This window comes from Aquarana catesbeiana, linkage group LG02 (assembly GCF_042186555.1).
Source record: "Aquarana catesbeiana isolate 2022-GZ linkage group LG02, ASM4218655v1, whole genome shotgun sequence".
In the NCBI taxonomy this organism is placed as follows: domain Eukaryota; kingdom Metazoa; phylum Chordata; class Amphibia; order Anura; family Ranidae; genus Aquarana; species Aquarana catesbeiana.
In genome coordinates this window covers 538,039,102-538,063,251 of record NC_133325.1, presented here as the reverse complement: position 1 = coordinate 538,063,251, position 24,150 = coordinate 538,039,102, and the positions used below count along the sequence as shown (strand labels likewise).

General features: G+C 45.3%; 1 protein-coding gene and 1 pseudogene across 5 annotated transcripts in view; both read left to right on the top strand.

Annotated features, from left to right (window-relative positions):
- The window catches only part of TBC1D22B (TBC1 domain family member 22B), a 551,506-nt gene that overhangs the window by 410,397 nt on the left and 116,959 nt on the right, over window positions 1–24,150 (top strand). The window lies entirely within an intron of this gene.
- On the top strand, window positions 15,462–15,580 carry LOC141130337 (5S ribosomal RNA; annotated as a pseudogene).

Below are 24,150 nucleotides of genomic sequence, written 5' to 3'. Positions count from 1 at the left end.
CCGCTGCCATTTGCTCAGGGAGAGTTGGAACCCTGGGATTGCACACCCTGCCGCCCATGCCGCGCTATGCAGGTTACCTGTAGTCTCTTTGATCAGGGAGGCCGGTGGGCGAGAGACGCACATTGCTGGCCACTGGTCCTGGTTGTTCCGGGTAAAGGAGGTGTGCGGCGTCAGAGACAGGGCTTCCCGATCTCCCAGTTAACCAGGGATCGGGAGAAGGCTGAAGCTCTGAGCCTTTTATTAGGGGAATTGTTGGATCAGAAGATCCTTATGCAGGTGCCTCAGAAGGAACGCTGTCAGGGAGTATATTCCCACGTGTTCATGGTAAAAAAAAGCACAGGTTGATCTTAAATCTCTGTCCTCTAAACAGGTTTGTAAAACACAAACACTTCAGGATGGAGTCTATTTTCACAATAACAAATCTCCTTTTTCGAGGTTGCCAGATGGCAATGATCAAACTCAGGGATGCCTACCTGCATATCTCGATACATTGAGAGTTTAAAAAATTTCTCAGGCTGGCAGTCAGAGTGAATTCTGAGGTTCTTCACTTTCAGTTCCAGGCACTACCTTTCGGATGGTCTTCCTCTCCAAGGATCTTTACGAAGGTCCTGGCATAGGCCTTGGCCCCGTTAAGAATCAGGGCCATTACGGTGATCCCCTACTTGGATGATCTGCTATTTGTTGCCCATTCCTTCCAGCAGCTGGCGAGGAACTTGCAGGAAGCACAGGATTTCTTGCAGTCCCTCGGTTGGCTGATCAACTGGGACAAGTCTCAACTGACCCCTACACAGGAAGTCCAGTATTTGGGGTACAGAATCTCTTCAGTAGAAATGAAGATCTTTCTCCCTATGGAAAAGATTGAGAAAATTGAACAAGCAGTGGCACAGCATAGGAACAATCAAACCCACATCAGAGAAGTCATGAGGTTCTTAGGTCTGATGACGTCCTGTTTCCCAGCGGTCCCTTGGGCAAGACTTCATCAGCGTCCACTGCAAGGTCTCATGCTACGTTACTGGGATGGCAGCAAACAGAGCTTAGATCAGCCTATGCCCCTGTCATCCAGGGTCAAGAGGGCACTGTGGTGGTGGAGGGCCCATCACAATTTAGACAGGGGTCTTTTATGGGCCAAACCTTCAGGCCTAGTGATGACGACAGATGCCAGTGCTTTCGGCTGGGGTGCCCACCTGGAGGGAACCTTAGCTCAGGGAACTTGGTCTTCAGTGGAGGCCAGGTGATCCTCGAATCAGAGAGAGCTCTTAGCGATTCAGAGGGCTATAGACACCTTCCAGTATCGGATAAAGGGACAGCAGCTACAGGTGCGAACAGACAATGTGGCGGCTGTCGCTTATGTAAACAAGCAGGGGGGCACCAGGAGTCCTGCTCTGCAGTTTATAGCAAACAAGATTTTTTGTTGGGCCGAGTTAAACTTGATTAGTTGACGGCCATTCATCTGAAAGGGTCTCAGAATTCGCTGGTGGATTTTCTCAGCCGCCAACGAATAAGACAAGACCAAATGGTCCCTCAACATGGACGTGTTTGAGGAGATTGTGCAATGTTGGGGACGGCCAGAGGTGGACCTCTTTGCCTCAGAAAGCAACAAGGTCACGTGATTCTTCTCCCTCCATCCGCTGGATCAAGCCAGAGGGATAGATGCTTTTGCCAGTACATGGCAATTCAGCCTTTGCTATGCCTTTCCCCAAGTGAGACTAATAGCAGTAGTTCTCCAGAAGTTTTTGACTGAATCAACGGACCTTATTCTAATAGGTCAGTTTTGGCCGAAGAAACCCTGGTTTGCCAACCTGAGGAGGCTTGCTATATATTCTCTGTTACCTCTTCAGGTCAGGGAGGATCTGGTCTCCCAGGGTCCTATCCTGCACCCGCAGGTAGAAAGCCTCAGACTAACAGCCTGGTATCTGAGGAACAGTTGAGGACTCAGAGGTTTTCAGAGAGAGTGATTAAGACTCTTCTAAAACTGCCGCAAGCCAGTAACCAGAGCAATTTATACCAAGGTGTGGAGAAGGTTCAATTCCTGGTTGGAAGAACAGGGGCTGGAACAACCTGGGGTTCCGGCAATCCTGGACTTTTTCCAGGCAGGAGCAGAGCTAGGCCTTTCCATTAGCATGTTAAAAGTGCAGGCCGCCGCTTTGACTGTTTTTCTTCAAGTCTCAGTACAGCAGGATCGATTTGAATTTCTTCAAGGCCCTCTCTAGGTCCAGGCCGGTAAGAGTTAGAGCCTGCCCCACCTGGGATCTGACCTTGGTTCTCAGGGTGCTTATTGGTAGTCCCTTTGAACCCCTGGAGAAAGCAGAGATTAAGTGGGAGGTACTTAAAGCAGTTTTTTTTTTTTTTTATACCTATCACTTCAGCCAGAAGGGTGAGTGATTTACAGGCACTCTCGATTCGAGAGCCGTTTTTGTTAGTTTTGGAGGATAGGGTTGTGCTCAAAACAGATCCTAGTTTTCTCCCTAACGTATCGTCTGCGTTTTCACAGAACTCAGGACATTCTTTTACCAACATTTTTTTCCACCTCAGAGGTAGATGAGGAAGGAACAGTTTCTTAGATGTTAGGAGAAGGCTTTTGGCTTATCTGGAGGTCACTAAGACCTTCAGTAAGTCAGATTCCCTGTTAACTTTGCGGGGCTCGCAAAGGATGTAAGGCTTCTAAGTCTTCCATTGCAGGATGGATTAGAATGGCGATTATGGAGGCATATGCTTTAGAAGGAAAGCAAGCACCCCTAGTTAAGGCACATTCGACCAGGGCAATCTCAGGTTCATGGGCAGAAAGGGACGGTGCCTCTCCGGAGGATATCTGCAAAACATCAACAATGGTCCAGCTTCTCCAATTTTGAAAGGAATTACCGTCTTGATTTATTGTCTGTCTGATAAGGAGCAGACATTCGGACTAAAGGTCCTCCAGGCAGTGGCCCCGCCCTGACAAATTAAGTCTCTTGCTCATCTCAGAGGCTGTCCTGGAAGACGAAAGGAGAAAACCGGAGTTAGACTTACCCGTAACTCTTTTTCTAGGAGTCTTCCAGGACAGCCTGGTTCCCACCCGTTTTTTTTTTTCCCTTCACTGGTGTTGGAAGTAATTACTGACGTTGTGTTAGTGTGTTATGTCTTGCAGAGCCTTCCGGTAGTTCTTGTGTAAACTGAAGAGGGAGGCCTGGAGGACCACCTTTAAACAATTGTGGGTGTACGTGTTTCCTGTCCCGGAGGGAGGAGACCTATGTCCGGTAAGTCTAACTCTGTTTTTTTTACTAGAAAATTACTTAGAAACCCCAAACATTATATATATTTTTTAGCAAAGACCCTAGAGAATAAAATGGCAATTGCTGCAATATTTTATGTCGCACTGTATTTGCGCAAGGATTTTGCAAACACCAATTTTTTGGAAAAAATTCACTTCAACCACTTCAGTCCCGGACCATTTAGCTGGCCAAAGACCAGAGTGCTTTTTGCAATTGGGCACTTTAACTGACAATTGTGCAGTCGTGCGACGTGGCTCCCAATCAAAATCGACCTCTTTTTTTTCCCTACAAATAGAGCTTTCTTTTGGTGGTATTTGATCAACTCTGCGGTTTTTATTTTTTGCACTGTAAACAAAAAAAGAGTGACAATTTTGAAAAAAACGCATTTTTTACTTTTTTCTATATTATCCCCAAAAAATATATAAAGAAACTTTTTTTTTCCTCAGTTTAGGCTGATACGTATTATTCTTCTACATATTTTTAGTAAAAAAAAAATCGCAATAAGTGTATATTGATTGGTTTGTGCAAAAGCTATAGCGTCTACAAAATAGGGGATAGTTTTATGGCATTTTTATTAATAATTTTTTTTTTTACTTGTAATGGCAGCGATCAGCAATTTTTATCATGACTGCGACATTATGGCGGACACGTTGGACAAATTTGACTAGTTTTTGGGACCATTGGCATTAATACAGCCATCAGTGCGATTAAAAATGCATTGATTACTGTAAAAATGTCACTGGCAGTGAAGAGGTTAATGTGTCCTAGTTTGCGTTCTAACTGAAGGGGGATGGGGACTGTGAGGGGAAGCTAACAGATCGCTGTTCATACTCTGTATGAACAGATGATCTGTCAGTTCACCCCTCAGAGAACCGGAAACGGTGTGTTTACACACACAGTTCCGGGTTCTCCGTGTACCCCAAGCGATCACGGGAGCCCGGCGGTGATCGAGACCGCCGGGCACTCGTATCGGCTCGGGGGGCGCGCGCATCCCCTAGTGGCCACAGGGCGAAGTGATGTTGCATAACGTCGTTTCGCCCAGCTTTGCCATTCTGCCGCAGTACAGCTGCAGCGGCTGGTCAGCATGTGGTTGAGGACCGGAAGATTTCCCCCTTAATGACCAGGCTTTTTTTTACTATACGGCACGGCATCGCTTTAAATGACATTTGCGGGGTTGTGCGACGCTGTACCCAAACAAAATTGATGTCCTTTTTTTCCCACAAATAGAGCTTTCTTTTGGTAGTATTTGATCACCTCTGTTTGCGCTATAAACAAAAAATAGCGACAATTTTGAAAAAGCATTTTTTTATTCTTTGGTATAATAAATATCCCTCCCAAAAAATTTAAAAAACTAATTTTTTCATCAGTTTAGGGCAATATGTATTCTTCTACATATTTTTGGTAAAAAAAAAAATCACAATAAGCGATTGGTTTGCGCAAAGTTTATAGTGCCTACAAAATAGTGCCTACAAAGTTTATAGTGCCTACAATAGATTTATGGCATTTTTAATATTATTTTTTTTTTTTTTTACTAGTAAGGGCGGTGATCAGCGATTTTTAGCGGGACTACGACATTGCGGTGGACAGATCACACTTTTGACAATTTTTGGGGACCATTGACATTTATACAGCGATCAGTGCTATAAAAATGCACTGATTACTGTATAAATGCCACTGGCAGGGAAGGGGTTAACACTAGGGGTGATCAAGGGGTTAAATGTGTTCCCTGGAAGGTGTTTCTGACCGAAATGTTGGGGGAATGTAGTGACTGGGAGTACAGAGAGATCGCTGTTCCTAATCACTAGAAACTGACAATCACTCTAGACTCCCCTGTCAGAACGGGGATCTGTTTGTTTACATTGACAGGCCCCCGTTCTGGCTCTCTGTGGAGTGATCCCAAGTAGCTGGCGGTCATCGCAGGCCGCCGACCACGCACATTGGCTCACATGCCGCGGGCCCGCTGTAGCTGTTAAAGGGACCACTGTACAGCTACAGCAATTCGCTGATTCGCAGTGAACGAGCCAACCTGCCGCCATATAATGATCATTATACAGTGGCTGGTCTGCAAGTGGTTAATGAATAAAAAAAAAAAAGTAAAAGTAAAGTTAGCCCAATTTTTTTGTGTAATGTGAAAGATGATGTAACGGCGTGAGAATCGTGAGAGAATCGTGATCTTTATTCTAAGCAAAAAAAAATTGTGATTCTCGTTTTAATCAGAATCATGCAGCTCTAACCAGCATTTCGGTTCGGTAATACTTTTCACTCTTAATGCTGGTTCACACTAGGTCGCCTGACAAGTAGCGTCCCGTTCTGTACAATGGAACCATTCTAGTCGGAGCGACGCAAGTCTTAGAAAAAGGTTCCTGTACTACTTTGGGGGCGACTTGAGGCGACTTGCATAGACTTCTATATAGAAGTCGTTTTGCAAGTCGCCGCCCCTGTCGTGTGCAGGTCGGTGAGGCGGTGTGAACCGAGCCTAAAAGTGATGTTAAGGCTTGTTTTTAATTTTTTAAAATAACAAATCCTACTTGCCTCCACGGTGCAGCTTGTTTTGCACAGAGTGGCCCTGATCGTCCATTTCTGGGGTTCCCCGGCGGCTCTCGCGACTCCTCCCCGTATCAGATAACCCCCTAGGAGAGGGTTACCTTGCGTGCGCGCTCCTGAGTCCATCATTTGCATCCATAGACACAATGCTTGACTCGGCCCCGCCCCCCAGCCCCTGCGTCATTGGATTTGATTGACAGCAGCGGGAGCCAATGGCTGCGCCGCTATCAATCTATCCAATCAAGAGCCGGGACCCCGTGGAAAGAGAGGGACAGCACATCCCCACCGAGGAAAAGTGAAACGGGGGGGCTAGGGGGCTCAGGTAAGTAAAACGGGGGGGCGGTCACTGCCAGGTGTTTTTCACCTTCGTGCATAGGATGCATGAGGATGAAAAAACACGAAGGTTTACAACCCCTTTAAGTGTGTACCTTGGCTCAGCTATGGACATCAACCGCTTAAATCAGGAGTCAGACACCATTGTAAATGGCTGGTTATCGATAACCATCTGTGATTACGCTGTCCAGCAGTTGGGATCTTCCATCTGAGTTTAGCCACTTTTTTCTGAAACATATCTTTTATTGTTGTCTGGGATAGTGGTGTTTCACTTTGTGATTCAGTTTGTTTTCTCTGTGCTGCATTATATAATTCAACATGATGAATTCTTAGGCCCAACGATTTGACTTAATTTTTGGTTTTTGCAGTTGCTGATCTCATGTTCACAATATTTGTGCATGTGTTGCTGCATTTCCTGGGGATGGTTGAGACCAGAAATGGTCCCAGACCACACTTTTATTGTTTCTCTCTGCATTCGTCTGCATTGAAATTTGAAAGAGAGTTTACAGAAAAGGGTTAAAACTGGCTGGCACAGTGTACCCTGCTGTGGGTGGGTGGCTGGCACAGTGTACCCTGCTGTGGGTGGGTGGCTGGCACGGTGCACCCTGCTGTGGGTGGGTGGCTGGAATGGTGCACCCTGCTGTGGGTGGCTGGCATTGTGCACCCTGCTGTGGGAGGAAGGCTGGCTGGCACGGTGCACCCTGCGGTGGGTGGCTGGCTGGCACATGCACCCTGCTGAGGGGGGGCTGGCACGATGCACCCTGCTAAGGGGGGCTGGCACGATGCACCCTGCTGTAGGTGGCTGGCACCCTGCTGTGAGTGGCTGACTGGCATGGTGCACCCTGCTGAGGGGGCCTGGCACGATGCACCCTGCTATCAGTGGCTAGCACCCTGCTGTGGGTGGCTGGCTGCCACGGTGCACCCTGCTGAGGGGGGCTGGCATGATGCACCCTGCTGTAGGTGGCTGGCACCCTGCTGTGGATGGCTGGCACGGTGCACGTTGCTGTGGATGGCTGGCACGGTGCACCCTGTTGTGGATGGCTGGCACGGTGCACCCTGCTGTGGGTGGCTGGCTGGCACCCTGCTGTGGGTGGCTGGCTGGCACCCTGCTGTGGGTGGCTGGCTGGCACCCTGCTGTGGGTGACTGGCTGGCATGGTGCACCCTGCTATGGGAGTGTGGCTGGCACTCTGGTCCTTCTATGGCTGGCTGGTGTGTCCCCTCTGGTCCAGTTCCGCGCACTGTCTGGGGCAAGGGAGTCCTGGCTTCTACCCGGGCTCGTGATGACAGTAGTAGTGGGCCCCAGCAGGGGGAGGTCTAACCAATATTGGTAAGTTTCTGATCGATACCGATTATTTGAAAATTCGCTAATATCGGCTGTAATAATCGTTCACTCTGATAATTGGTCGACCCCTAGTCCACACTCCCCAGATGGAGATGACCACCTTAGCATTTGCCAAAGTAGGTCTGCAATGCTTTTCACAGCGCTGTGCATGTGTTTCAACCTCTGACACAGATCTATGAGCAGCTCACATATGGGAAAGGATCAAGCAGAAATGCTATGATTAAGCATCTATATTGATGTGAAATGCATTAGCCTGTCTGTACCTTTCATCACTATCATTTAAGAGAGTTTGGATTTTCTACACTGTTTTGACACAAATAAAAGATGTTATTCGGAGTGCGGCCATTCAGCTTTTTTCTTCAATTTTCTACAAAAACATTCAGGAGCAACCACAATTGAAAGCGCTGATCGGGACAGTCTTGAAGGGGCAAACAATCAAATAATTAAAACGTTCAATGAGATAAAAGCATGTGCCGATTTAATAATAACATACAATTGGATGAACAATTATCTAGACATCTCCTTGCATAGATGGAACAACTGCAAAGCATGCTCCTCACTGTGACAGTACCTTAACCACTTGCCGCCCACCCACCGTTAAATGACGGCTGGGCGGTGTTGGCTCTCGTTCTGTGAAGCTTGTCCCATGACGTCGACCCAGAACAGCCACACCGTGTTGCTAGGACACGGCACAACCCCCATCTCTGTAAAGAGCCGTGGCTCTTTAACCATGTAATCGGCTGTGTCCAATCACAGGCGGTCACATGTAAACACAGAGATGCCAGTAATCGGCGCTCCTCGCCTCACACTGACAGAGTGTGAGAAGAGGAGAGCCAATCAGCGGCATCTCCTCAGAGTACATCTAGGGATGTAATCAGGGCACTGATCATTAGTGCCCTGATTACAATTAAGTGCCCACCACTGCCAGCAACCAGTGCCCACAAGTGATGCCAGTGAGTGCTGCCTATCTGTGCCCACCAGTGCCACCCATCAGTGCCACCTATTACTGCCCATATGTGCCTCCTCATCAGTACCGCCTGAGCAGCACCCATCAGTGAAGGAGAAAAATTACGTATTTACAAAATTTACTGACAAACTAAAACTTTTTTTTTTTCTAAATTTTCGGTTTCTCAGCTTTGCATTATACGAGTTGCCACCATCCTTCTTGGATAAACAACATTCCAAGTGGACAGTTTCAAAGTCTAAGAAGAAACTGTACCAACCATGGGTAGTACAAATCACAAAGTTTGTGCCTAAAAAAACAAGTTTCTACAAAAGGGATACCCAGCAAAATTAGTGCAGACAGCTTGTGGCAAGTTTTTGCAATCTGTACCACCTCCCAAGATTCTAAAAGAGCCAGATGTCAACACAACTGGGTTTGTCACCGAATATAACAGCAAATATAGATCGGTTCAGAATATTGTTAAGAAACATTGGCATATTCTGCATATGGATCAGAAAATAGGACCTATTCTACCCCCAGCGCCACAGATCACAATCAAAAGAACACGTACTCTGAAGAAAATTGTTGCCCCGAGCAAACGTAAGAATTCTCGAAAGAAGAGTTATGGACATTAGGTCCTATTTCGACAACAGAACTGGTATTTTCCAGTGTAAGAAAAGGGGCTGCCTGACTTGCCAGTTCATCCAACATGGCCAATACTCTTTCTGATAAGGCCAGTAATGAGTATAATATAAAGCAATTTATTACCTGCTCCACTGAGTATGTGATATATGTACTCGTATGCCCGTGCAACTTGTTATATGTGGGCCATACGATGCGAACCTTACGAAAACGTGTATAGTTACATAGTTACATAGTTACATAGTAGGTGAGGTTGAAAAAAGACACAAGTCCATCAAGTCCAACCTATGTGTGTGATTATGTGTCAGTATTGCATTGTATATCCCTGTATGTTGTGGTCATTCAGGTGCTTATCTAATAGTTTCTTGAAGCTATCAATGCTCCCCGCTGAGACCACCGCCTGTGGAAGGGAATTCCACATCCTTGCCGCTCTTACAGTAAAGAACCCTCTACGTAGTTTAAGATTAAACCTCTTTTCTTCTAATTTTAATGAGTGGCCACGAGTCTTGGTAAACTCTCTTCTGCGAAAAAGTTTTATCCCTATTGAGGGGTCACCAGTCCGGTATTTGTAAATTGAAATCATATCCCCTCTCAAGCGTCTCTTCTCCAGAGAGAATAAGTTCAGTGCTCGCAACCTTTCCTCATAACTAAGATCCTCCAGACCCTTTATTAGCTTTGTTGCCCTTCTTTGTACTCGCTCCATTTCCAGTACATCCTTCCTGAGGACTGGTGCCCAGAACTGGACCGCATACTCTAGGTGCGGCCGGACCAGAGTCTTGTAGAGCGGGAGAATTATCGTTTTATCTCTGGAGTTGATCCCCCTTTTAATGCATGCCAATATTCTGTTTGCTTTGTTAGCAGCAGCTTGGCATTGCCTGCCATTGCTTGCCATTGCTGAGCCTATCATCCACTAGGACCCCCAGGTCCTTTTCCATCCTAGATTCCCCCAGAGGTTCTCCCCCCAGTGTATAGATTGCATTCATATTTTTGCCACCCAAATGCATTATTTTACATTTTTCTACATTGAACCTCATTTGCCATGTAGTCGCCCACCCCATTAATTTGTTCAGGTCTTTTTGCAAGGTTTCCACGTCCTGCGGAGAAGTTATTGCCCTGCTTAGCTTAGTATCGTCTGCAAATACAGAGATTGAACTGTTTATCCCATTCTCCAGATCGTTTATGAACAAATTAAATAGGATTGGTCCCAGCACAGAACCCTGGGGCACCCCACTACCCACCCCTGACCATTCTGAGTACTCCCCATTTATCACCACCCTCTGAACTCGCCCTTGTAGCCAGTTTTCAATCCATGTACTCACCCTACGGTCCATGCCAACAGACCTTATTTTGTACAGTAAACGTTTATGGGGAACTGTGTCAAATGCTTTTGCAAAATCCAGATACACCACGTCTACAGGCCTTCCTTTATCTAGATGGCAACTCACCTCCTCATAGAAGGTTAATAGATTGGTTTGGCAAGAACGATTCTTCATGAATCCATGCTGATTACTGCTAATGATATCGTTCGTATTACTAAAATCCTGTATATAGTCCCTTATCATCCCCTCCAAGAGTTTACATACTATCGATGTTAGGCTAACTGGTCTGTAATTCCCAGGGATGTATTTTGGGCCCTTTTTAAATATAGGTGCTACATTGGCTTTTCTCCAATCAGCTGGTACCATTCCAGTCAGTAGACTATCTGTAAAAATTAGGAACAACGGTCTGGCAATCACTTGACTGAGTTCCCTAAGTACCCTCGGATGCAAGCCATCTGGTCCCGGTGATTTATTAATGTTAAGTTTCTCAAGTCTAATTTTAATTCCGTCCTCTGTGTAGGGGGAGCACCGACGCTTTATACAAAAGGGACTTCATGAACATAGGTTTTGAAGTGGCGGGGGACACTATCATGCTAAAAACATCCATTATCTAAAGGTTGTGGCCATCAAATGCATCCCAGGTGGTTCTTTGACTGATAATGAGAGGTTCTCCTTGTGCAAATGAGAATCATTCTGGATCTATAAACTGGCCTCTCTATCTCCCAATGTGTTGAACGAAGGCCTAGAGATTCATAGTATCATCTGGACCCCTTCTGTTATCGTTCCTTATTGTTTTGTCACCACCAGTTTTCAGTCTGTATATCCTCAGGGTGTACCCATAGGTTACAAACTGAGGGGATCATAGTAAACATATAGCAGAGGATGTTTTGTATTGGGCACCACTTGTCCATTCCTACATGGCTTCCAATCACCATTATATCTTCTATTACATTTTTCCATCCATATACTTGTTATATATGCATGGTAATAGATAAAACACCAATTAGGCGCTACGCAAATCGCAACACGCTTTGAAAAAACGCCTATACCACAATGGACATTTTTAATGATAGCACACTACCTACAAACTCTGGATAAGAAGGGCCAATGTTCTAGACAACTCACACCCTTTGAAACACTTTGTACCAAAACGACACCACAAACGCACCTCATATCTCAAATACATAACATGCTTTTCAGTGACCATAAAGCAAGTGACAGTCAGTTCTGTAGGAAATGGGAGAAAGATCTCTCCATACAAATCACGGAAGAGGGCTGGGAGAGAATTTTCTCACACATACACAAAGGCTCAATCAGGGGCGGATCCAGAGTCTAGTCTCGGGAGGGGCGCTGCCAGTAAATAAGGTGTTACGGTCTTACGGAACTGAATTTAAAGTATAATACAGTGCACAGAGGTCAGTAGTATGTAGGGTGGTGTACAGAGGTCAGTAGTATGTAGGGTGGTGTACAGAGGTCAGTAGTATGTAGGGTAGTATACAGAGGTCAGTAGTATGTAGGGTAGTGTACAGAGGTCAGTAGTATGTAGGGTAGTGTACAGAGGTCAGTAGTATGTAGGGTGGTGTACAGAGGTCGGTAGTATATAGGGTGGTGTACAGAGGTCAGTAGTATATAGGGTGGTGTACAGAGGTCAGTAGTATGTAGGGTAATGTACAGAGGTCAGTAGTATATAGGGTGGTGTACAGAGGTCAGTAGTATGTAGGGTAATGTACAGAGGTCAGTAGTATGTAGGGTGGTGTACAGAGGTCAGTAGTATGTAGGGCATGGTACAGAGGTCAGTAGTCAGGGCATACACTGATACACGGGGGGGGAATCAGGAGGGCATACACAGATACACTGGGGGGGGGGGGGGGAATCAGGAGGGCATACACCAGGAGGCAGTCATAATCTTTTAATGAGTTCAATTTCTCACTTTTCATGAAAAGAAGATGATCTCATTTGTCATCTAACAGCACCTCTATGCTAAGCTAAGCTGCATTAACTCAGCAGACTCAGCATAGAGGTGCCTGTAAACAAATCCACAATGTGGTGCTAGCAGCAGAGCTCACCTCCAGGAACTTTCACACGGCTCTCTCTGCTCAGCAGCTGCACACATCTCCCTCTTCCAGACGAGCGTGATCTCGGGGAAAAGGCACATCCCCATCCCGCCCACTCAAGCAGCAGCCTGCAGGAGAGAGGCTGAAAAACTGCAGGGGGACGTACAGGGGGCAGAGAGTGCAGTCCCGCGGTTTCTAAGCCTTAATTCATGCTTAGAATGGCCACAGATCTGGTTACCCGGGGCGCGCTCAGCCTCAGTCTTCAATATTTTCTCGGGGGGTGCAATTGCCCTGTTGCCCCCCCCCCCCTGGATCCGCCCCTGGGCTCAATTAATGTCTCCACTCAAGAAAACGGGTTCAAAATTCAGTCGAGATGGTACCATACCCCAGCCTTACTACATAAGTTCAAAACCACCATCCCTAAATTCATTAGTAATTCAAATCAAATCTAATATTTAATTTTTATTTTATATTTTTTTTATTATTTTTTCATTTTAATTTTATTCCATTACATATGTAATATACGTGTGTGTGTGTGTGTATAGATATATATATTGTGTGTGTGTGTGTGTGTGTGTGTGTGTGTGTGTATATATATATATATATATATATATCATTTCTTTTCATACATCAGGGGACACAGAGCCATAGTAGTTATTGCTATGTGGGTTATAGGCCACCTTCTGGTGATGGACACTGGCACGCCAAAAAGACAAAAGAGCGCACTCCCTATATAACCCCTCCCACTGCTGGGAGTACCTCAGTTTTTTTCGCCAGTGTCTAGGTGGTGTTGGTCACGGAGTAAAGATGTGCTATACTGAGCTCCTCCGGAGCGATCCTTCTGGGGCTAGCTGTAGACGGATCCATTCAAGGTGTCTTTCTGGCCAAATTGAATGGTACCCGTGCCTTGTGTCCGAAGAAAATGGACCCTGTGAATGCTTCTCTTTTGAGAGCTGGACCCCGGAATCCAGTACTTTTTGGTATTAAGGCCATACAGTTTACTGCCGGTGGTGCTATTGCAGGTCCAGGATTGTGGATTTCCTTGAGGGTCCCCAGCTCCTGAAGGTTTAACGTAACACACCGTGAAGGGTGAAGATTGGGTCTGTTAGTTTACCACAGAAAACCCTGCAGCGGGCAAGGTAAGTGGAGTTTTTCTAAGAAATTTTTTAAATTTTCTTATGAATTGTCTCTTTTAAAGTAAATGTTGTTATGCCTAAGTGTCACCACTGGGGGCTGTATGGAGCATGTACCTTCTCATGCTTTGTTCAGAGATCACGCTGTGTCACAGATCCAGCAGACTCTTTTTCTCCAGCCAGCAGGCAGACCTCCGGTAAGTTTGGGGGGTTTCTGCTTCCTCCAGACACCCCCACCTGGGCTGAACTCTTCCCCTCTTCATGGGGCTGAGTATAAGGGAGAACTGAAAACAGTCGGCAATGCCGTTTTCTTTCACCGCCCCTACACGGGACGGCTTCCAGGTCTCCTCCACACCATCCCTCCCTCACTCACAAGCCGATCCCGTCGGATCGGAGGCCCGTGCTTGCGCGGGAAAACTCTTTTTGAAAGAGAAAGGGGGGGGGCGCGATGTGAGGTGGGGGCGAGGCTTAGCGCGGCGTTGGCGTCCCCCAACGCAAGAGGGTTTTAAAAAACAAATAACTAAATTTGTGCTGGCTGCAAAATTGTCGCAGAGACATAAGAGCAAAGGGAGCATGAAAGAGGTTGGTGACACAAGCATTTCCTGCTTAACACATTTACTATTTGCATGAGGCTGAGCATTAATAGCAGCGGCAATAGCTGGACTATTACTCAACCAGTGGATGTGATTTCTTCTGATAGTACCTCTGCTTTGTGCATCGGGCTAAGGTCAGAAGGGGGGTTAAAACCCCCCCAAAATAGAGCTAAAAGGGTCCCCCTCAAGCTCTGGAAAGCCTACTCATCTCTACAAATGGCATCCTCCCCTGAGAGGGAATGGCTGGTCAGAATGAGCATCGGGGCCATGAAATGTTTGCAACTGTTTTCAACACTGCTGCCCCTGTGTATTTTACCAAAAGATCGTTTTTCCCTCAGCCATGATGGGTTTTTAAAAAAAAAAAAAGTTTAGCGACTTTAATCACACAGGTTCTCTTCCATTGCTCAGGACCCTCAAACTAAGGAACTAGGGGCGGGAGAAGACGAATCCCGTCAGGGGACCGTCGTGAGGCTGATGACTCCTCTTCTGAGGTGTCAAATGTGGGAGAATCAGCTGGTTTCAATCTTAAGATTGATGGTGCAATTTCTTGCTGTATGGTCCACTCCACATTTATGCTCTCTTAAAATGGAATGGATAAAATGTTGGAATTCCTGTTAAAAAAAAGAAAAACACTTTTTTTTTTTTTTTTTTTTTCTCTGGCAGATTGAGCAGCCTGCGCTGACAATAATTGCTTAAAGTGGAGTTCCACCCCCCCAAAAAAAAAAAAAGTGTTTAAAAAAAATTAAAAAAAAAACATTTGGAGAAAAAATTTTTTTACTCACCTCTAAATGCCTGTTGCTAGGGGGTCCCTTGTAGTCTGCCTCCTTCAGGGCTTGGGCTCCTGACATCACTTCACCTTCCCTCTTGTCAATCATCTGGGACATGTGACCGATCCCAGATGATTTCGGGGCCAGTGACAGCTGGCGCATGCGCAGTGGGTGTCCGGCTGTGAAGCCACAGCTGGGGGTGCCCACAGTTAAAATGCCGGCGCCGCCGAGTGGAGGACGAGCGGGGATTCGATCCCCCGCATCGCTAGACCCTGGGACAGGTAAGTGTCCGATTAAAAGTCAGCAGCTGCAGTATTTGTAGCTGCTGACTTTTTTAATTTTTTTTTTTTTTTAAATGGGAACCCCACTTTAATCACTGTCAGGCCAGTTTAACAGGTGTTCAGGTATCCTGCTCAGCAGGTCCAGGATCTGACAGCTTTATGTTTGCAATAATTGCTTTGTGAGTTTCTACTGTAGTACCTCCACAAGGTCCTAATGCAGGTGCTTGCTTATAAACTAGCCAAACGCACAACTGCTGAGATGCCTACGGCCACATCACACTGAAAGCGCCCGATCTCGTCTGGTCTCAGAGGCTAAGCAGGGTCAGGCCTGGTTAGTACCTGTATGGGAGACCACCTGGGAATACCAGGTGCTATACACGGTTCTGTGCACATTGTTGCTAACGCAAACAGCTAAACACATGAGTGCGAGAACGCACGTCAGCGGAGAATAAACTTCCTTTCACCATGCAGAAGCTCCTGGCTAGTCTTCCCTTTGCGGTGAAACAGCTATTTGAGACTGTTTGGATAATTCATCCAAAGAAATTCTAGTGGGGAAAGTACCCCCTTTTGCCATTTAAGTAAAGGAGTAAATATATTTTCATTTTTAAAGCTCCTTTTTCTGTGCCAGGGGCATCAGCCTCCAGGCAGTCACAATGGCTTCCGCCATCAGGTTCAAAAGGTAATCCTCAGAATTAACCCCAGGGACAAAAGAGGTCTTGGGGGAGGAAACCTACAAGATACTGAAGCCTCCTTATGAGGAGGCGCCCCACTCGCTCAATAGGGGAAATTCTTCTGCAGTTCTCAAGGATCTGACAGGAAGACAAATAGGGGACTTCCTCAATAGCTCCAAGGTACAAGCTGGAGTTCCAAGAGTTCCTGTCTCCTCGCTTTTTCTCAGATTAAAACGCTCCTAAGGATCCAGAGAAAAGTCTTTTTCTCAAGCATTGGACCATTTTTTTTTTGTCAAAAGTGGTCATGGTGGTCCCCATGTTAGAGCAGAGGTTGGGGTTTGGTTAAATCCAAATGGACATTCTGGATCTTAAACTCTTCCCCGCTTACCAGAAATTTCTATGCTTCGAGGTAGAAAATCTTCATTTCCAGTTTGTAGCTCTACCTTTTTCAGGCTAGCTACTGCACCTCGAGTGTTTATAAAGTTCCTGGGTCCTCCTAAAGCCAGGTTAAGGGCTCAAAGTATAACGATACTAGCCTATTTAGATGATCTACTCTTGATAGATCAATCGATAGCCCGTTTAAACCAAAGTCTGGTCACCGCAGTCAGCTACCTGGAATACTTTAGGCTGGATCCTGAACCTAGAAAAATCCTCCTTAAAACCATCAAGGAGATTGCAGTACTTAGGGCTGATCATAGATACAGTCCAGAAAAGGGTATTTTTGCCCCAGGAAAAAATCGGTTCCTTAAAGGAACTGATTTGGTTGGTCAAAACAAAGAAGAATCCTATTCATCATTGCATGGGTTTATTGGTAAAAATGGTGTCTTCTTTAGAGGCCGTTCCTTATGCGCAGTTTCATTCAAGACTGCTGCAAAACAGTATCCTGTCAACTTGGAACAAGAAGGTCCAAACTCTGGACTTCCCCGATGCGTTTATCCGCCAAAGTGCGTCAGAGCCTTAATTGGTTAATATCCAAAAATCTTCAAAAAAAAAAAAATCCTTTCTACCGATTACCTGGAAAGTAGTAACAACAAATGCCAGCCTTTTGGGCTGGGGAGCAGTCCTGGAAGAAGCGTCTGTCCAAGGGAAGTGGTCCAAATCAGAGTTGAGCTTGCCCATCAGTATTCTAGAAATTCGGGCAGTACTCCTGGCCCTAAAGGCCTGGATGCTCAGACTACGGAATTATCCTGTCAGGATCCAATCCGACAATGCCACAGCTGTGGCTTATATCAATCACCAAGGGGGCACGAGAAGTTGTGCGGCCCAGAGAGAGGTGAATCATATTCTGTCTTGGGCAGAAAACAACATCCCTTGCCTATCAGCAGTTTTCATTCCAGGGATGGGGAATTGGCAGGCGGACTACTTGAGTCGCCAACAATTGTTCCCTGGAGAATGGTCCTTTCACCCCGACATCTTTCTGTCAATATGCCAAAAATGGGGAGTTTCGGTCGTGGATCTGTTTGCATCCAGGTTCAACAACAAGATCGACAACTTTGTTTCAAGGACAAGGGATCCAATGGCATACGGAACAGAACCTTGTTCTTTCCATGGGATCAGTTTTTTACTGATCTATGCGTTCTGCTGCTTCCGCGTCTGCTACGCAGGATCAAGCAAGAGGGAAAGGAGGTGATTCTGGTGGCCCAGGAGATTTGGTTTGCCGAGATCATAAGGATGGCGGTAGGGGACCCTTGGACCCTGCCCCTGTGGCCAGACCTTCTCTCGCAAGGTCCAGTGTTCCATCCTACCTTACAAACACTAAATTTAATGGTTTGGCTATTGAGACCCACATTCTAAAGGACCGTGGGCTGTCAGCTTTAGTAGTTTCTACCTTGGTTAATGCTAGGAAGCCGGCCTCCAGAATCCTATATTATAGAGTCTGGAAGGCATATGTCTCCTGGTGTGAATTCAAGGGTTGGCAACCCAGGAAATATATCATAGGTAGGATCCTTGAGTTCCTACAGATGGGATCAGTAATGAAGCTGGCCTTGAGCACGATCAAGGGCCAGGTGTCGGCCTTATCTGCGTTTTTTCAATAACCACTTGCTTCACACTCTCTGGTTCATAACCTTATCCAGGGGGTAACGCGGATTAATCCCCCAGTTAAGTCACCCCTGAACCCTTGGGACTTAAATTTAGCCCTGTCAGCTTTACAAAAACAGCCTTTTGATCCGATTCAAGATATTCACTTTATCCTCTTGACGAGGGAAATAGTTTTCTTGGTTGCTATATCTTCTGCAAGGAGAGTATCAGAGTTGGCTGCTCTTTCCTGTAAAGAGTCATATTTGATTATTCATAAGGATAATGTTGTATTGCGGCCTCATCCTAATTTCTTATTGAAGGTAGTGTCAGGTTTTCATTTAAACCAGGATATTGTTCTGCCTTCATTTTTTTCCAGAACCTCGTTCTGTGGAAGAAAAGTCACTACATTCTCTTGATGTGGTGAGAGCAGTCAAGGTCTATTTAAAAACGACTGCTCAAATTCGTAAAACAGATGTTTTGTTTGTGTTGCCAGACGGTCCTAAAAGAGGCGTCGAAATCTACCATTTCTAAATGGATTCGTCAAGTGATTGTTCAAGCTTATGGTTTAATAAGGAAAATTCCTCCTTTTTATATTAAAGCGCACTCCACCAGGGCTGTTAGTGCTTCTTGGGCAGTTCATCACCAAGCTTCCATGGTTTAGATCTTCAAGGCCACAACTTGGTCTTCAATCCATACATTTACCAGATTCTATCAAGTAGATGTAAAAGGTCATGAGGATATCGCCTTTGGGCGCAGTGTACTGCAGGCTGCAGTATAAGTCCTCTAGTCTCTTGGTTCCCTACTTTTGTTGTCTCCCTCCCCTCAGTTGGCATTGCTATGGGACATCCCACATAGTAACTACTATGGCTCTGTGTCCCCGATGTATGAAAAGAAAATAGGATTTTTAAAACAGCTTACCTGTAAAATCCTTTTCTTTGAAGTACATCAGGGGACACAGAGGTCCCTCCCTTCTTGGTATACACATGTATTGCTTTGCTACAAAACTGAGGTACTCCCAGTAGTGGGAGGGGTTATATAGAGTGTGCACTTTTTTGTCTTAGGGCGTGCCACTGTCCATAACCTGAAGGTGGCCTATAACCCACATAGTAACTACTATGGCTCTGTGTCCCCTGATGTACTTCGAATAAAAGGATTTTACAGGTAAGCTGTTTTAAAAATTATAAATAAATAAATATATATATATATATATATATATATATATATATATATATATATAAAATATTTTTTTTTATCTTAATTGAGACATTTAATTCATATTTTATCCATTGTTTCTTGTCCATCCTACTTATTTTTATTGTATTCCCTTGTCTTAGAAGGGCCATGCCCCAGTACGCGCAGTGAAGGCGACAGCTATCTTCCCTCTCTACTCTCCTCAGCTTGTTCTCCACCTGTTGTGCTCCAAGCTGCGTTTTGGACCTGCGTTCCCTGATCGTATGACATAACATTCCCGTCCACCAGCTCCGGTCGATGGCTGCTAGGGCTGCCTCTCGGTCCCTCCTTTGCTTCCTGGCTACCGCATCATTCCGCCAAACAACATTGGGGATCCGATCGAGGCTCCACACTGTCCACTCGGCTCTGCACACGCTGGCTTCCCTCTTTCTAGTGACATCTGAGAACACATGAAGGTTTTGCCATCACAGCACTGCCCCACAAAGCCCGTCCATCACTGACTGTTGCTTAACCACTTGCCGCCCACCATATAGTAGAATGACAGCGGCAAAGTGGTTTCAATATCCTGATCGGCCGTCATGATGTCCAGCAAGAGAACAGCTGCCGCGCGCCCATCGCGGCGATCGGTGGTGTGTCAGTCTGACACACCGCAATACCGATCTAGGTAAAGAGTCTCTGATAGAGACTCTTTACCACGTGATCAGCCGTGTCCATTAACGGCTAATCACAGTGTAAACAGGAAGAGCCATTGATCGGCTCTTCCTCACTTGCGTCTGTCAGACGTGAGTAGAAAGCCGATCGGCTGCTCCTTTCACAAGGGGGGTCTGTGCTGATTATCAGTGCAGCTCCACCAAGGATGCTCACACTGGACCACCAGGTATGCCACCCTAGACCACCAGGGATGCCAATCAGTGCCCATAATGGGCATCACTGATTGGCAGGCATAGTTTGGCACTGATTGGCATCCATCCGTACCATCAATTACTGTACATCAGTGCCCATCCATGTCGCCGATCAGTGTCCATCCATGCCACCTGTCAGTGTCACCTATGTGTACCCTTCAGTGCCGCATATTGGTGCCACCTCATCGGTGCCCATCAGTGCCGCCTTATCAGTGCCCGTCAGTGCAGCCCCATCAGTGAAGGAGAAAACGTACTTATTTACTAAGTTTTGTAACAGAAACAAAAAAAAACATTTTTTTCAAAATTTTCAGTCTTTTTTTAATTTGTTTAGCAGAAAATAAAAATCCCAGAGGTGATCAAATACCACCCAAAGAAAGCTCTATTTGTGGGAACAAAATGATAAAAATTTAGTTTGGGTACAGTGTTGTATGACCGCGCAATTGTCATTCAAAGTGCGACAGTGCTGAAAGCTGAAAATTGGTCTGGGCAGGAAGGTGTATAAGTGCCCTTTATTGAAGTGGTTAAGGTACTGTCACAGTGAGGAGCATGCTTTGCAGTTGTTCCATCTATGCAAGGAGATGTCTAGATAATTGTTCATCCAATCATATGTTATTATTAAATCGGCACATGCTTTTATCTCATTGAACGTTTTAATTATTTGATTGTCCTTTCAAGACTGTCCCGATCAGCGCTTTCAATTGTGGTTGTTCCTGAATGTTTTTTCTCTAATCCGCGGCTTGTAGACCAAAGACCTGCCCCGCCCTATGCGCACGTGTTTCATAACTGCTTGGTCATTATCAGGAGGCATGGTCAAGCGCCACTCACTCTACCTTATATACTCTACCTTATATACTCTATCGCTTTTTATTAGTAAATGTATAAACTCCTTAATTTCTACTAAACTGACTCCCAAGTGACTCTTCACAATAACTGCATAAATTCTATATAACATCATATAAAAAACAAATTTTATAGGGTTCTACTCTTTATCGCCATCTTGTGGTTATTCACCAAATTACTTTATCCATATATAACATATTCTCCTAATAAAACCCTACTATATCCTAAATTTAGGAATTAATCAAATTACAAAAAATACTGAAATATAAAATCTAATAACAATAAGATAAAATAAATCTAGCACCAGATAAACTAAAAATCTACTATGAAACAGTTCAGGTTAGTGTCTATATTCATTCCATGTAGGATGTGCTTTTCCAATTCATATATCCAGCATGTCTCATTTTGTGAGACCGCTGGTTTAAAGTTACAAAACAGAAACATACTCACGAGGAGTGTAGCTCCTCTTATGGGACTTTGAGGAGGGTCACTACCAGTAGAAGTACAAAAGTAATAAAGGTTTGTTAAAAATTTTTTGTTTATTAAGGAGAATATTAAAAAGGATCATCATGGCCTAACATAGATACATAAATAAAATGGATGCATACAAATGAGGAAAATTATATATATATATATATATATATATATATATATATATATATATATATATATATATATATATATATAATGGAACAATGACCAATTGTAAGGATAGAGTTGATTGAACAACAATAACCATGTGACCCGACGTTTCGAGGCAAAAATGGGGTTGACCTCTTCTTCAGGGGAACGACAAATGGTCAAGATGAGTTTTTCATCTAAAAAGTTACAAAGCAGAACTCTAATAAGTGAACAGAAATTGAAGCATCTTCATCAATATCAACAGTGAGTATAGAATTTATATCATATGAATCATCTACAATGGTATAACTACAACATTTGTGCATTTAGCGTGTGTGTACAAATACTGACCGCTCAAGTTTGCATAGAGGTTTCCAGGACATTCTCAGCATCCAATAAGAATAATTCGTCCCCCCACAGCTCCACAGGGGCCCAGGACCAAAGAACAGAAAAAGGTACAGAAGAAGGGCAGGATACTGGCGTATAGCGCAAGGGCTGAATCCCAGGGTGGGCAGGAGACACCAAAAAGGCTGCAGTGATTCCACAAAGGGCACCCCCGAAAGAAGCACAGTCACCTCTAGAGAATGGGATATGCCAGGGCCCTTGAAAAGGGACTAACTGGTCATAGACCCAGGGTCACTGAAATACAAATAAAATTACATTTAGTAATTGATTTTCAGAGCAGGTGCCTGGTATCGTTTGATCATTTTGAACAAGGCTCCATAACAAATAATACCAATCATAGGTGATTATAGGCTTCAGAAACATACCTCCAAGGTTTAGCTTCCAGAGTATGGAATCACAGACTCCAAGACCATCAAGCCAGGGAGGAGAGGGCGAACCAATAGTGTTAGTCCCCAATTTGTTTGTAGGTAGCGTGATGTTCCCACATAGTATATCACCAAGGGGTCATCTAAAGGTATGGAGCATAAAAAAGAAATGACAGAATGTGTCGATGTGTGAGCAAAGAGTGCACCTATTGAATCAAACAATAAGGCATCCTATCGTCAAGGTAGAGAAGTTTACCTACCTGTCTGTCCTTCCTCAGCGTTCATCTATGGAGTGTCAGAAAGCCGCTGTCAGTATTAAGGCTTAGAAGGTTAAATATAACTGGCTGGGGTGGAGGAGGGTTGGTGATTGGATGGCCTAAATGATGGGCGGTCAGAGGACGAAAAGACATGCAGCATCCGGATGGATGCCCCCCGAGTGCAGGGGCGCCACCCCCCAGGCACACCCCTAGGTGGAAAACGTCCTATCAAGGCTGACGTGGGCGTGTCTCCGACACGAGGCTCCGTGCTAGACGAAGCCGTCGTGACGTAGGTGATGCTGTCCCGCTCCGGAGCCTCACGGCGCAGAACTGGCGTGTCCGTCGGCATGGTAACCATGCCAACAGACTGCCAGAAGGTAGGCGGGCCGACTGCGTCCAATAGGACGCAGAGCGGCCCCCCGTGCGCAGAGTGGAGGACAGTGCAGCATAAAGGAGAAATAGGGTGAAAAAGTAAGGGCAATAGGAGAGAAAGGAAAGAATAAGAAAGAAAAAAAGGTTGGACCCTCTCCAATGTGGTTGGACCCTATCTATCCCATGCAAAGTGAGCAGACTTGGATCTTTCTTATGAAAAAGCTAAAAATGTCCTGAGTCATGGTTTCTCATAGCCTTTGCGTATATTTTTCATTTGTTCCTTGATCCTAACCGTTTTCTGGTGGTTATTCCCACGTACTGTAACCTCCATGGACATTCCAGTACATAGGCTACATGTGAACTAGCACATGTTATAAACTCTCTTATATTATAACATTTGCCTTTATGGTTGGATTTAAATTGCGACCTGGGGCTCTTCTGTAAATACATTTTGGCCTATCAAGTAACGCTGATTTCAATGCATGATTCCTCTCTAATATGGGCCAATATTTAATAATCTTCTCTAAAGATTTGTATTGCCTGTAAAATCCTGTGAGAAAAGCCAAGCCAAAATCCTGTGGGCAAATCGCCTTTTCCTCCAACATTTTTCAAAAATTAAAGAGGAGGTCCAGCCTCCTTCAGAAAAACATTAATGTCAGCAGCTACAAATCCTGTAGCTGCTGACTTTTAATATTAGGACACTTACCTGTCCAGAGATCCCGCAATGTCAATGTCCGCACCCCAGCCGATTCTTACATTGGCTCTCGGATGTTGCCGCCGCCATTGCTTCTAAGGGAAACCGGCAGTGAAGCCTTGCGGCTTCACAGCTGTTTCCCTACTGCTCATGAGCAAAGCGTGCTGCACTTCTGAATGGCTTGGCCGCAGGGGAAGGAGGAGGTTGGCCGAACTTCCGAGTGATCTCACCACAGCGAGGTCTCCCTGAAGTGGGGACAGGTACCCGTTCTCCCCCACCCCGAAAGGTGCCAAATTTGGCACAGGAGGTGGGGAGGCAGATGAGCAGAGCTTACACTTTTGGGCGGAGCTCCGCTTTAATGTACCTAATAGATCTTTCATACATTCTAGATCCTCCTTTTTATATCCCTTGACCAGAAATTTGTCTGTGAGGACTTTAGCTTTTTCCTCAGTCCTTCATATCTGAACAATTCCACCTATTTCTCATATATTGCCCCTTAGGAATTCCTCTCACCCACTTAGGGTGGTGGCAGCTGTTAGTAGTAAAAGGAAAATAGATTTTGTCGCACAGAGATTATATAGTCCAGCCAGCAATAAATGTCTAATAAATAATC